The 12,383-nt window shown below is 34.3% G+C and overlaps 1 protein-coding gene and 1 non-coding gene across 13 annotated transcripts in view; both read left to right on the top strand.

Moving 5' to 3' along the window:
* SOX6 (SRY-box transcription factor 6) overlaps nt 1-12,383 on the top strand; it is a 621,895-nt gene that overhangs the window by 21,487 nt on the left and 588,025 nt on the right. The gene's annotated exons all lie outside the window — the stretch shown is intronic.
* On the top strand, nt 975-1,047 carry TRNAE-UUC. The gene has a single exon. It is a non-coding gene; the product is annotated as a tRNA-Glu (tRNA).

Below are 12,383 nucleotides of genomic sequence, written 5' to 3'. Positions count from 1 at the left end.
GCATGGGCTTCTCATTGCGGTGGCTTCTCTTGTTGCAGAGCACAGGCTCTAGGCGTGTGGGCTTCAGTAGCTGTGGCATGCTGGCTCAGTAGTTGTGGCTCATGGGCTCTAGAGCGCAGGCTCAGTAGTTGTGGCACACGGGCTTAGTTGCTCTGCTGCATGTGAGATCTTCCTGGACCAGGGCTCGAACCCATGTCCCCTGCACTGGCAGGCGGATTCTTAACCACTGTGCCACCGGGGAAGTCCCTGATTGATCTTTCTTCATTAAGATTTTTTGGTTTAGTATGCTTTTAAAATTTCATCAAGTATTTTTTGGCATTTATTGGTAAAATAATTTGTTTATTTTTTAGTTTTAGTTAGTATTCTATAAAACATGTTGATAGATTTTCTAGTGCTTAACTAGCCTTGTATTCCTCAAATAAGCTACTTATAGTATATATTTATACATGTACATATATTCATGCTGCTGAATTTGAATTTTGCATATATGAGTTATATCACTGAACACAATATATCAGTGTGTGTCTGTATTCATTAATTTTTATGCTATCTTTATAGAGTTTTGAAAGTAGGGTCATGACAGTTTCATAAAATGAATTGGAAGCTTCCCATCTTTGTCTATCCCCTGGAAGCACAGGAATTGTCTACTGCCATCTTTGTCTATTGGAGAGCATAGGAATTGTCAGTTCTTTACAAGTTAAAAAAACTTAGTTGTAAAACCATTTGGTCTTCACACTTTTAAAAGAGATAGGTATTTAACAGTATTTTATTGGTCTGTTCATATTTTCTATGCTTTATCGAGTCAGTTTTGGTAATTTAAAAGATATATCGGCATAAAGTTGACATGATATTCTCTTTTTTTTTCTTTTTCCTATCTATGGTTATATTCTCTTTCTTATTCCTTATGTTTTTAAAATTTTTGTTAAGACCTTTTTGGATCTTGATTCTGTCATTTAACGTATTAATTAGGGAGTTCCCTGGTGGTCCAGTGGTTAGGACTCTGCACTTTCACTGCGGAGGACCCAGGTTCAATCCCTGGTTGGGGAACTAAGATTCCGCAGCTGTGAGGTATGGCCAAAAATACCCCCCAAAACAAAATAAAACAAAACAAAAAAACCACATTAATTATTAGAAACTTTGTTTGAGCATGCATTTATTCATATATCTATAAGGCTTAATTAATTAAATAAATTCAAGAAACATTTATTTAGTATCTTCTATATGCCAGATAGATGCTAGAGATACAAAGGTGATTAAAACAACATCCTACTCTTAAGACATTTACAGTATAGCAAGCATATTGGAGACTGGTTGTCAAATGGCTTGCTGAAATTCAGATACATTGTTTCTAATGCATTACTCATCTAGCAATAAAGTACTTCTGAAAAAGAAACAAAAGAGGTTGATATGATATTCTTTGTGAACCAATGTTTTGGTCCTAATGATTACCTCTTGTCCCTGTAGGTGGTCAGTTATACATTCTAGAATCTTGTCCTGGTAGTTAAATTCGTGTAAGGGATGTGTACTGGGACATACCTTGCTCATTAATAGAGATTCCATTGGAAATATTTTTAGGGAATATTTAAACCATTCTAGAATTTATACACTTTATCATCTAGAGAAGTGCTTCTTAAATTTTAGTGGGCATACAGATCATCTGGGGATCTTACTAAAATGCAGATTCTGATTCTGTAAGTCTAGATGGGGCATGAGATTCAGTATATCTAACAAGCCCCCAGGTAGTGTCATTGTTGCTTTCCCCAGGGCTGCTGACTAGGACCACACTTTGAGGACAGAAGGATAATATATATTCTGATTTACCCTTAGTAAGATGTCAGGTTTCAGAAAATTAACAAATAGAGCATTTAGGCTAAAATTAAGAAGACTGACAATGCCTCATATGTTGGTGAGGATGTAGAACAACTGAAACTCTAATATACTGCTGGTGGGAGTATAAATAGTTATAACCGATTTTGAAAATTATTTGGTATTATACGCTAAAGTTAAACATATGCCTATCTATGACAGCAGTTCCAGTCCTAGGTATATACCCAAAAAAGTGAGTGCTTATGTCCACCAAAAGACATGCAAAACGTCTTCATAGCCATTTTATTAATAACAGCCACAAATTGTAAACAACCCAGATGTCCATCAACAGGAGAATGGATAAATAAATTGTGGAATACTTATTGAGTGGAATACTAACACAGCAATAAAAACTTATTGATATTCACAACAACATGAATGACTCTCACAGACATTATGTGGAAAATAGAGAAGTAGGTAAAAGAGATAGAAACAGAGCTAGATAAAGATTAGAGGAGATAGAAGATAGAGTATGTACGTGATTCTACTTATTAAATTCAAGACCAGGCATAACCACTCTACAAGTATAAAAGTCAGAATGGTGGTTATCTCTGGGGATGGGTTATTAGTTAGGAAGAGGCATGTGAGAACTTTTTAGGGTGCTTTTAATCTGGGTGGTGGTTACATGGGAGAGTACATATGTAGAAATTCAGTGAATAAACTCACTGACTGAACTTAAGATTAGTGCACTTTACTCTCTATTATACTGTAATGAAATTTTTATTTTAATAAAAGAAATAGAGCATTAAAAGATAAAAAGGTACCTTTTGAATTCTGAACAGGGCTATTTATTTAGCAGTGGAATTGAGTTCCAAGCGAGTTATATGTTTGCATTGACAGTCATCTACTGATGAAAATATTAAAAAATATATTTAAAGGTAGTGAATTCATGTAGCTAACTGATTCCTTAAAATAATAAGTATAGTTGCCATTGGATTTTAGGATAATTGAATCACAGCTCAAACACATTTTGGTTAAGTCAGAACATTTCCATTGTTTTGAAGGGAGATGTGAAACTCCCAAGAAGACTAGCTCTCATCAGCTATTTTGGAAATCAAAGAAAACCCTTTAGAGGTGGGCTTTGTCTTTTTGCTCTTGAAACCTTCCCTATCAATTTGTAACTTATGTTCTCCATCTGGATGCCTTAATACTCATGCTGTAATCTCTTACTGCCTAAAATTCCCCATTGTTTCTTATTCAGGACAGATCTTAAATCTATTTTTTATCTCTATCTTTATTTCTCTAATATTTCTCCATGCCCCTCTTCTCAGGGTCATAGGGTTCTGTAGTTTTCAGACTTTTTGTAAGCAGTAGAACCCAATTTTCAAGTAAATCCTTATTTATGGAAATCTAACAGAGATAAACTTTGGCTGAAACCTTGACTGCTCAGATCCCTTCAACTCTTCCTCAATTCTCCCTTTCAGCTTACTCTTTCCTCTTTATCCCACAACTTGAGGGTGGGATACACTGGGGGGCAAAATAATATAACCTAGCCCAATCTTTTCGCTTTACAGAGGAGACTGAAGTACAGAAAGGGCTTCAGAGCTATAGTGGTCAACTACTTCAGGCTATCATAGAATTAGTTTTAATTGCTAAGTAGCAAAATTGAAATGTGGAAAAATAAGATTTAAAAAATCTTTACATACTGTTTGAATAATCAGTATAGTGATCCCCGAAATACTCTTTTCACGTTGTGCTCATAGGCAAGTAGCCACAATTTAAAATTCCCTGTTACAAGGAAACATTAATGACATCTTAAAAACAGTAGTGTTGGGCTTCCCTGGTGGCGCAGTGGTTGAGAATCTGCCTGCCAATGCAGGGGACACGGGTTCGAGCCCTGGTCTGGGGGGATCCCACGTGCCGCGGAGCAACTGGGCCCGTGAGCCACAATTGCTGAGCCTGCGCGTCTGGAGCCTGTGCTCCGCAACAAGAGAGGCCGCGATAGTGAGAGGCACGCGCACCGCGATGAAGAGTGGCCCCCGCTTGCCGCAACTAGAGAAAGCCCTTGCACAGAAACGAAAACCCAACACAGCCAAAAATAAATAAATAAAAAATAAAGGAATTCCTTTAAAAAAAAAACCAAAAACAGTAGTGTTATTTTTGACAAGGATGCCAAGACAATCCAATGGGAACATAATAGTCTTTTTAACAAATAGTGCTGGGACAACTGCATATTCCCATGCAGAAGAATGGAGTTGTTTCCCTACCTCACATCTAACTCCTAAACATAGGAGTATATCTTCTCGACCTTGGATTAGGCAGTGATTTCTTAGATATGACAACAAAAGCATAAGTGAAAAAAAAGATAAATTGAACTACATTAAAATTAAAAACTTTTTTGATCAAAGGAAACCATCAAGAAAGTGAAAAGACAACCTATAGAATGGGTGAAAATATTAGCAAATCATATATGGATAAGAAACTAGTATTCAATCTATAGAAAGAACTCTTATACCTCAACAATAAAAAGACAACCCAATTTTTTAAAAGGGCAAAGGATTTGAACAAATACTTTTCCAAATAAGATTTACAAATGGCTGATAAGCCCATAAAAAGATGCTCAAGATCATTAGTCATTAGGGAAACGTAAATCAAAATCACAATGCGATATTACTTCTTACACACTAGAATGGCTATAGTCATAAAAACTGAAACTAACAAATGTTGGCAAAGATGTGGAGAAATTGGAACCTTTGTACATTGCTGGTGGGAATGTAAAATGGTGCAGCCACTTTAGAGAACAGTTTAGCAATTTCTCAAAAAGTTTAATATGTAACTACTATATGACCCAGAAATTGCACTCCTACTAGCTGAGATATGGTCCCCTCAGAAATGGAAGAGGTGACAAAGAAGGCTTTGATAGCAAGAAGGGAAATTAGGAAAGATATATTATAATAAATAATATTGTGAAATGCAATACATATTTAAATTGCTTTTTATAAAGCATAATGAAGTTAAATATTTAAAAAATTCTCTAGTCATTTCCCTTTTGCTTACCAATTTAATAAGTGAGATAATGTACATTTGTGTGTATACATTTTAAAATGGAATTTGCATGTGAGATTCAGTTTTTAAAACTAGAAATTAGTAACTGTAAATTAATTAGCTTCTTCAGTTCCTTCCTCCCTTCCTCCCTCCCTCCCTTTCTTCCTTATTTCTCTTCTTTGTTTCCTTTCATTTTTAAAGTTTAGTTCCATTAGTTATTTACATTTTTGAAAATTTCCCTTTAATTTTTAAAGATAATTATCTGTAGTATTTTGGAGAGACTATTAAATAGGAATAGGAGTGTTGTAAGGAGACATGAAATAGAGTATATTTATTTTAAATTTGAAAATCCCCTAGTCTTCCTATTGCAGTTCCTTTAACAATTCCTTATAGTTTTAGTTCTCTGCTTAGTATATTTTCTCAAGAGGTATTTGGATTTTTAAAAAAGTGTGATGTTTTAATCCAAAGGAATGAATCTTTAAAAGAAGAATGTTAAACGCTATTTTATGATACTAGATAAGACATGCCTTATTTGAGGTGACAACATGTGTTTTCCAGATTGGGGATTTTATATCATGTAGGTTATTGCTTGATTGGTTTATGAATGAGAGTGGCTTCAGTCCTTAATTAACTTCAAAAAATGAGTATGTGTGTAGTTGTTTGTGGTTTTCAAAGAGCTTTTCTCATACACTACTTCATTATATTCACAATAACTCTGTGTGAAGTAGATTTGTTCTTTTTAAAAACTGAAGTGTAAACATGCAAAGTGTATAAAATAAAATTGTATGTATGTGTAATGAGTGCTTACAAAGTGAATTCCATGTAACCATCATGCAGGTTTAAAAAAAAAAAGAACACTGACATCATCCCAGAGGCCACATGTGTCCCTTCCCAGTCATACCTCACCCTCTCCCTTTAAGGTAACCACCATTCTGTATTTAATGTTAGTCATTTCCTTTGCTTTATAGTTTTACTGCCTATGAATGCAGCTCTGAAAAATACAGTTTGATTTTGCCTGTTTTTATGAATTATATAAATCGTGCAGAGTCTATTTTTATGTGTTGCAGTTTTTGCTCAACATATATCATCATGAAATCCTAGTTCGTTAATTTGCTTTTTATTGTGTTAGTATCAGAGTTTATCCTCTCTATTGTCAGTGAGCATTTGGGCTATTTCCAGTTGCTGCTTATTATGAACAATGCTGCTGTGAATTTTTTGTACATATATCTTCTTGATGTATATGTGCACAAGTTTCTCTAGGTTGTTTTTGCAGGAGTGGAATTGTTGGGTCAGAGGATATACCTGTCTTCATCTTTACTAGATAATGCTAAACTTTTAAAAAGTGATCGTTTATACTCCCACCAACAGTCTATGAGTGTACCCATTCCTTAACATCCTCGCCAACAGTTGATGTTGTCAGACTTTAAATTTTTGCCAATCTCCTGGGTGTGTAGTAATATCTCATCATGGTTTTAATTTGCATTCCTGATTATAAATGTTATTAAGCACCTTTTTATAAGTTATTGATCATGTAGATTTCTTTTATTGGGAAGTGCCTGTTCAAGTCTTTTGCCCATTTTTCTTTTGGGTTGTCTGTCTTTTTTGTTGTTGTTTTTCTAAAAAATGATTCGTAGTTTTATATATATTCTGTGTATGAATTCTTTGTTATTTATGTGTTGCAAATATCTTTTTCCACTACTGGCTTGTTTTTTACTCTCTTTATGGCATTGTTTGATGAACATTCTTAATTTTTTTTTTTTTTTAAACTTTATTTATTTATTTATTTATTTATTTATGGCTGTGTTGGGTCTTCGTTTCTGTGCGAGGGCTTTCTCTACTTGCGGCAAGTGGGGGCCACTCTTCATCGCGGTGCGCGGGCCTCTCACTATCGCGGCCTCTCTTGTTGCGGATGGAGCACAGGCTCCAGACGCGCAGGCTCAGCAATTGTGGCTCACGGGCCTAGTCGCTCCGTGGCATGTGGGATCTTCCCAGACCAGGGCTCGAACCCGTGTCCCCTGCATTGGCAGGCAGATTCTCAACCACTGTGCCACCAGGGAAGCCCCGAACATTCTTAATTTTAATATAGGTGAATATTTATGGATCTTTTCCTTTTTGGTTAATGCTTTTCCTATGCTGTTTAAGACATTCTTTCCTATCTGAGGTTATGAAGCTAATCTCAATTGACTTTCACACTGACGTTTAATCCACCTGCAGTTGTTTGGGGATGTGGTTTGATGTAGGAGTGTAGTTGTATTTTTTTTTCCTTTTTTAGGTATCCAGTTGTCACAGATAATTTACTAAAATCTATCCTTTCCTGACTGCTCTGCAGGGTTACCTCTGCCATATATCAAATGCCCATATATGCGTGGGTCTAGTTTGGGGTCATTTATGTTGTCTTGATGTATTTGTCTCTCCTTGCACCCTTACTTAATTATATTTGCTCAGTAATTCTATTATCTTGAAGAGTAAGTTCTGCCACCTTGTTTTTATTTTTCAGGAGTTTCTTGGCACTTCTTGACCCTTTGCATGCCCATATAAATTTAAAATTAACTTAAGTTCCACAAAGAAAACCTGTTGGGATTTTTTATTCAATTTGCATTTAATCAATAAGTCAATTTTAATCGAAATGATACCTTTATAACATTGAATCTTCCAACCCATGAACTTATTATAGCTCTCCATTTATTTTGGTCCTCTTTAACGTATCCCAATGAAGTTTATAAATTTTCCGGTATCAGTCTTTTACGACATTAATATTAAGAAAATTAAATAACAGTTCAAGACGATAGTAACAGAGAAGTCAGAAAGTTAATTGTTAAGTTAGCAATACAAACAATAAATTGCTTTAAGAATTCAGAAGAGGAACAGATATGCCTTAGTGTTTCGTAATAGATAACACTAGGAAAGATTTTGGGTCAAATATTAATTAAGTAGTATTATCTTAGTTCCCATAGGTGTTATATACATGTGTGAAAATTAATTGTCCTATTTTCAGTTGGTTATTAGGTTAAAAAAGAAATCAATGTACTGATTGATTCATTTTTCTCTCTGTTGATGAATCTTTTGACCGACATGGTTAGTCTTAAACAGATATTTGGTATCATGTAAAAATATCTTAAGGGAGAGGTCTGTATTGTCATTTCCAACCCAGCTATGTTATAAAGGTCTTGAAACATAAATGTTTGGTGTTACTTCTGAAATAATGAAATAGTGGTTTAGTTGCTTCTTAGTAGTAAGTTTAGCCATTTCCACTTGGCCTGTTAATTCTTTGAAATACTAGAGACCTTCTTCAAGCTTATAGGCTTCAGGGCAGAATTGAGACAGATGCATTATGTGACATTAAAGTGTAATTTATTTTTATTTTCAAAATGGAGATTGGCATGTTTAAAAGAATGAGGTGGCATTCTTAGTTCCTAATAAAAATAAATCTCTGTTGGTAGTGAGGGTTGCGGCACAGATAGGTCCCAACCCTGTCACTTCTGGGGAACAGCAGTGAAATTGTTTGTTCCTGACAGCAGACAGCCCCACTGCAGAGCACTGGTTTCATGTTACATTAAGTATTAGTGCTGTTCTTTCAGGAACTATTATGCTGTGACATCAAAGATTTTCTGACAGGGCAGTGGTAGGTTAGCACTGAAGTTGTCTGCTGAAATTTTAAAGAATGAAATTAAATATATATGATCAGACTTTAATATAAGAGATAGAGACAGAATTAGAATGGTTTAAAGAAAGTTGAAGAAATGATGAGTCTATAGGCTGGTATCTTTGTCTCTGCTTGTTCAAGCCAAATTTTATTACCTTTTATTTTTACAGAAAGTACAAGTGGCCATGATGTTAATGCTAGGATAGTTGATCATTTTCAGAAAGACTTTATAAATAAGGAAAAAATAGCCTTTTTTTGAAATAAAAATGGTTAGGTTGACCTGTAAAATATTTGGTATAAATGGATGTGTAGACAGTAATTGCAGTGGCCTGACTTGCTTCTTACTAATCCACTAATTAGTTAAAGGACTCAAACTACATATTCTATTAAAGTTACAGGAGTACAGTTAGATGGCAAGTAAAGAGATAAAAAGTCTTGCAACTAAAAAAGCTTAATATTTCATAGCAGTTGTATAAATATAGGTAACTTAAAAATTAATCAGATTACAGATTACAGTTGTCTTTTTTTTTTATTGGAGTATAATTGCTTTATAATATTGTGTTAGTTTCTGCTGTACAATGAAGTGAATCAGCTATATGTATACATCTATCCCCTCCCTCTTGGACCTCCCTCCCACCCCACCCCCCCCATCCCACCCATCTAGGTCATCACAGAGCACCGAGCTGAGCTCTCTGTGCTATACAGCAGGTCCCCACTAGCTATCTATTTTACACATGATAGTGTATTTATGTCAAACCTAATCTCCCAGTTCATCCCACCATCCCCTTCCCCCGCTGTGTCCACATGTCTGTTCTCTACATCTGTGTCTCTATTCCTGCCCTGCAAATAGGTCCATCTGTACCATTTTTCTAGATTTCACATATATGCGTTAATAGACGATATTTGTTTTTCTCTTTCTGACTTACTTCACTCTGTATGACAGACTCTAGGTCCATCCACATCTCTACAACAGTGTTGTTTTTTGAAAAGGTTAACTTTTGTTAAATGTTGCAAAATACTATTAGTAATTTTTGTTTGTATAGGCTTTCTATTTAAGAAAATTAAATTAAGCATTGCTGTAACTATAACATTACTATGATATTTTCATGAAATGATCTTGGTAATATGAAATGTCAGTTAATTATAAGCACAATTCAATGTCTGGGCATTTTAGATAATATAACATTTTTTTGAGATTATGCAAATAAGTTATATGTTCAAATGGATATGTCCACAGTATTGTAGTTTTCTTTTGGTTAAAGTAATAGTAAATAGAACATTTTTTCAATTATATTCAGATACAACCTACTATACATAAAATAGATAAGCAACAAAGATTTACAGTGTAACATAGGGAACTATATTCAATATCTTGTAATAATCTATAATGGAAAATAATCTGAAAAAATAACTGAATCACTTTGCTGTACACCTGAAACTAACACAATAGTGTAAATCAACTATATACTTCCATAAAAAATACCATGATACGTTTATTTTAAATAATATAATACTAATAGTGTCAGTTGAGAAGTAACTGGAACAAAAAGGGATTTCTTTATAGGTACTTGTGTCTTTGGTCATGTTTCAAGATAATTTCCATTCAGTTGAAAGTATTTTGTAATATAGTCATGAAAACAGTTATTTACAAAACTGAATTTAAAGGTCTTTTCTCTGGCACGTATCTCACAATTTTATTCATACAGATTGAATTGCATCAGGAAATATTGCTACATCCTTTAAAAATCATTAAAACTGATTACTCTAAAATGAAATGGCCAAGGAGTTGTACTGTATTTCTCATACCATTTGTTGAAATTGAGACACTTGAAACTGTAAATCTGAAATGAATTTGATTATATAAAAATGCTTTCACCTTTTAAAAGTTTTTGTATTGTTTTTATTTTTGGTGTAACAAAATGCAGTGGTAATAAATCAAAAGAAGCAACAGGCCAAATATAAAAAAATGTTATGATATCTTCTCTGAGGACTCTGAAATCTTCTATTTCAGAAATATTTGAGTAGATTAAATGTTTTTCTTTTACAAATGTTATAATTTTATTTTATTATTTTTTTTAAGTTTTGAAATATCATTTCTTTTTTTTTTTTTACATCTTTATTGGAGTATAATTGCTTTACAATGTTGTGTTAGTTTCTGCTGTATAACAGAGTGAATCAGCTATACATATACATGTATCCCCATATCTCCTCCCTTTTGTGTCTCCGTCCTGAGCCCTCCCTATCCCACCCCTCTAGGTGGACACAAAACACCGAGCTGATCTCCCTGTGCTATGCGGCTGCTTCCCACTAGCTATCTATTTTACATTTGGTAGTGTATATATGTCCATGCCACTCTCTCACTTCGTCCCAGCTTACCCTTCCCCCTCCCCGTATCCTCATGTCCATTCTCTACGTCTGCATCTTTATTCCTGTCCTGCCCCTAGGTTCTTCAGAACCATTTTTTTTTTTTAGATTCCATATATATGTGTTAGCATACAGTATTTGTTTTTCTCTTTCTGACTTACTTCACTCTGTATGACAGTCTCTAGGTCCATCCACCTCACTACAAATAATTCAATTTTGTTTCTTTTTATGGCTGAGTAATATTCCATTGTATATATGTGCCACATCTTCTTTATGCATTCATCTGTCGATGGACACTTAGGTTGCTTCCATGTCCTGGCTATTGTAAATAGTGCTGCAAAGAACATTGGGGTACATGACTCTTTTTGAATTATGGTTTTCTCAGGGTATATGCCCAGTAGTGGGATTGCTGGGTCGTATGGTAGTTCTATTTTTAGTTTTTTAAGGAACCTCTGACCGGTCCTTGGTCAGAATGGCCATCATCAAAAAATCTACAAACAATAAATGCTGGAGAGGGTGTGGAGAAAAGGGAACCCTCTTGTACTGTTGGTGGGAATGTAAATTGATACAGCCACTATGGAGAACGGTATGGAGGTTCCTTTAAAAAGTTATAATTTTAAATTAAAGTATTTGATAGGAAAAAAAGGGAGAATGTGCGATAGATATTTACTCATTTAAAAGCAGTAATCCTATATAAATATTTATAATATCAATATTGTTTCAATCCTTTCACTTCTTCCAACCACAGGCATCCTAATTCAGAATGCTTTGAATTGCCATTCTACAAATAGGATATGTAGAGTTTAGCAATGTTGCCATTAGCTGGCTAAAAGCAACACCGGTGCGTTTGAAGATTTTCTAGTATACTTAGTAACTGAAGGACTTTAAAGAATTTAGTCTTTTTCATCTGATAAGGAAAGTATGAGTACTTTAATTAATTTGAACTGTTTTGAAAAACTTTTAAAGTCTGGTTTGTCACACTGTCTGTAAAACAATTGATCAGCACTAGTGTTTCCAAGAGAGCTGATTATAGGTACAGTCAGCTCTTCACGAGGCTGCTGGATGAATGTTAAATAAAGGGGTTGTTTATTTATTTATTTTTGAAAATTTTGTGCATTTAAATTAAAGGCTACTGGGAAATAACATTTTGGAGAATTTGTTGTTATGGGAGACATAGTTCCCTTTTAAAATAAAAGTAATCTTCCACTTAAAAAAACCTAAACAATCAGAAATACATGCTAAATTCATCTCTATTGTTTGAGTTTAAATATGTGTTACATACTTTTTCAAATCAACAAATAATTTATTAAGTGCTGACTATGTGCCAGGCCTTATGGGGATAGGAAATAATTAGTGTGCATTTCTGAACTCATAGAACTTAATAGTTGTTAGGGCAATACAAGAGAATATATAATCAATTGCTAGAATGTGTGGTTAGACTGTATCTTCAAAGATCAGAAAGAATAAAATCAGCTACAAGAAAGAAGGGTAGGCTTGAATAAGTAAACTTTTGGATTGAAGCTTA

The sequence above is a fragment of the Balaenoptera musculus genome, chromosome 8 (assembly GCF_009873245.2).
Source record: "Balaenoptera musculus isolate JJ_BM4_2016_0621 chromosome 8, mBalMus1.pri.v3, whole genome shotgun sequence".
Lineage (NCBI taxonomy): Eukaryota > Metazoa > Chordata > Mammalia > Artiodactyla > Balaenopteridae > Balaenoptera > Balaenoptera musculus.
Note: the sequence above shows the minus strand (reverse complement) of the source record. Positions and strands in the feature narration are given on the sequence as shown.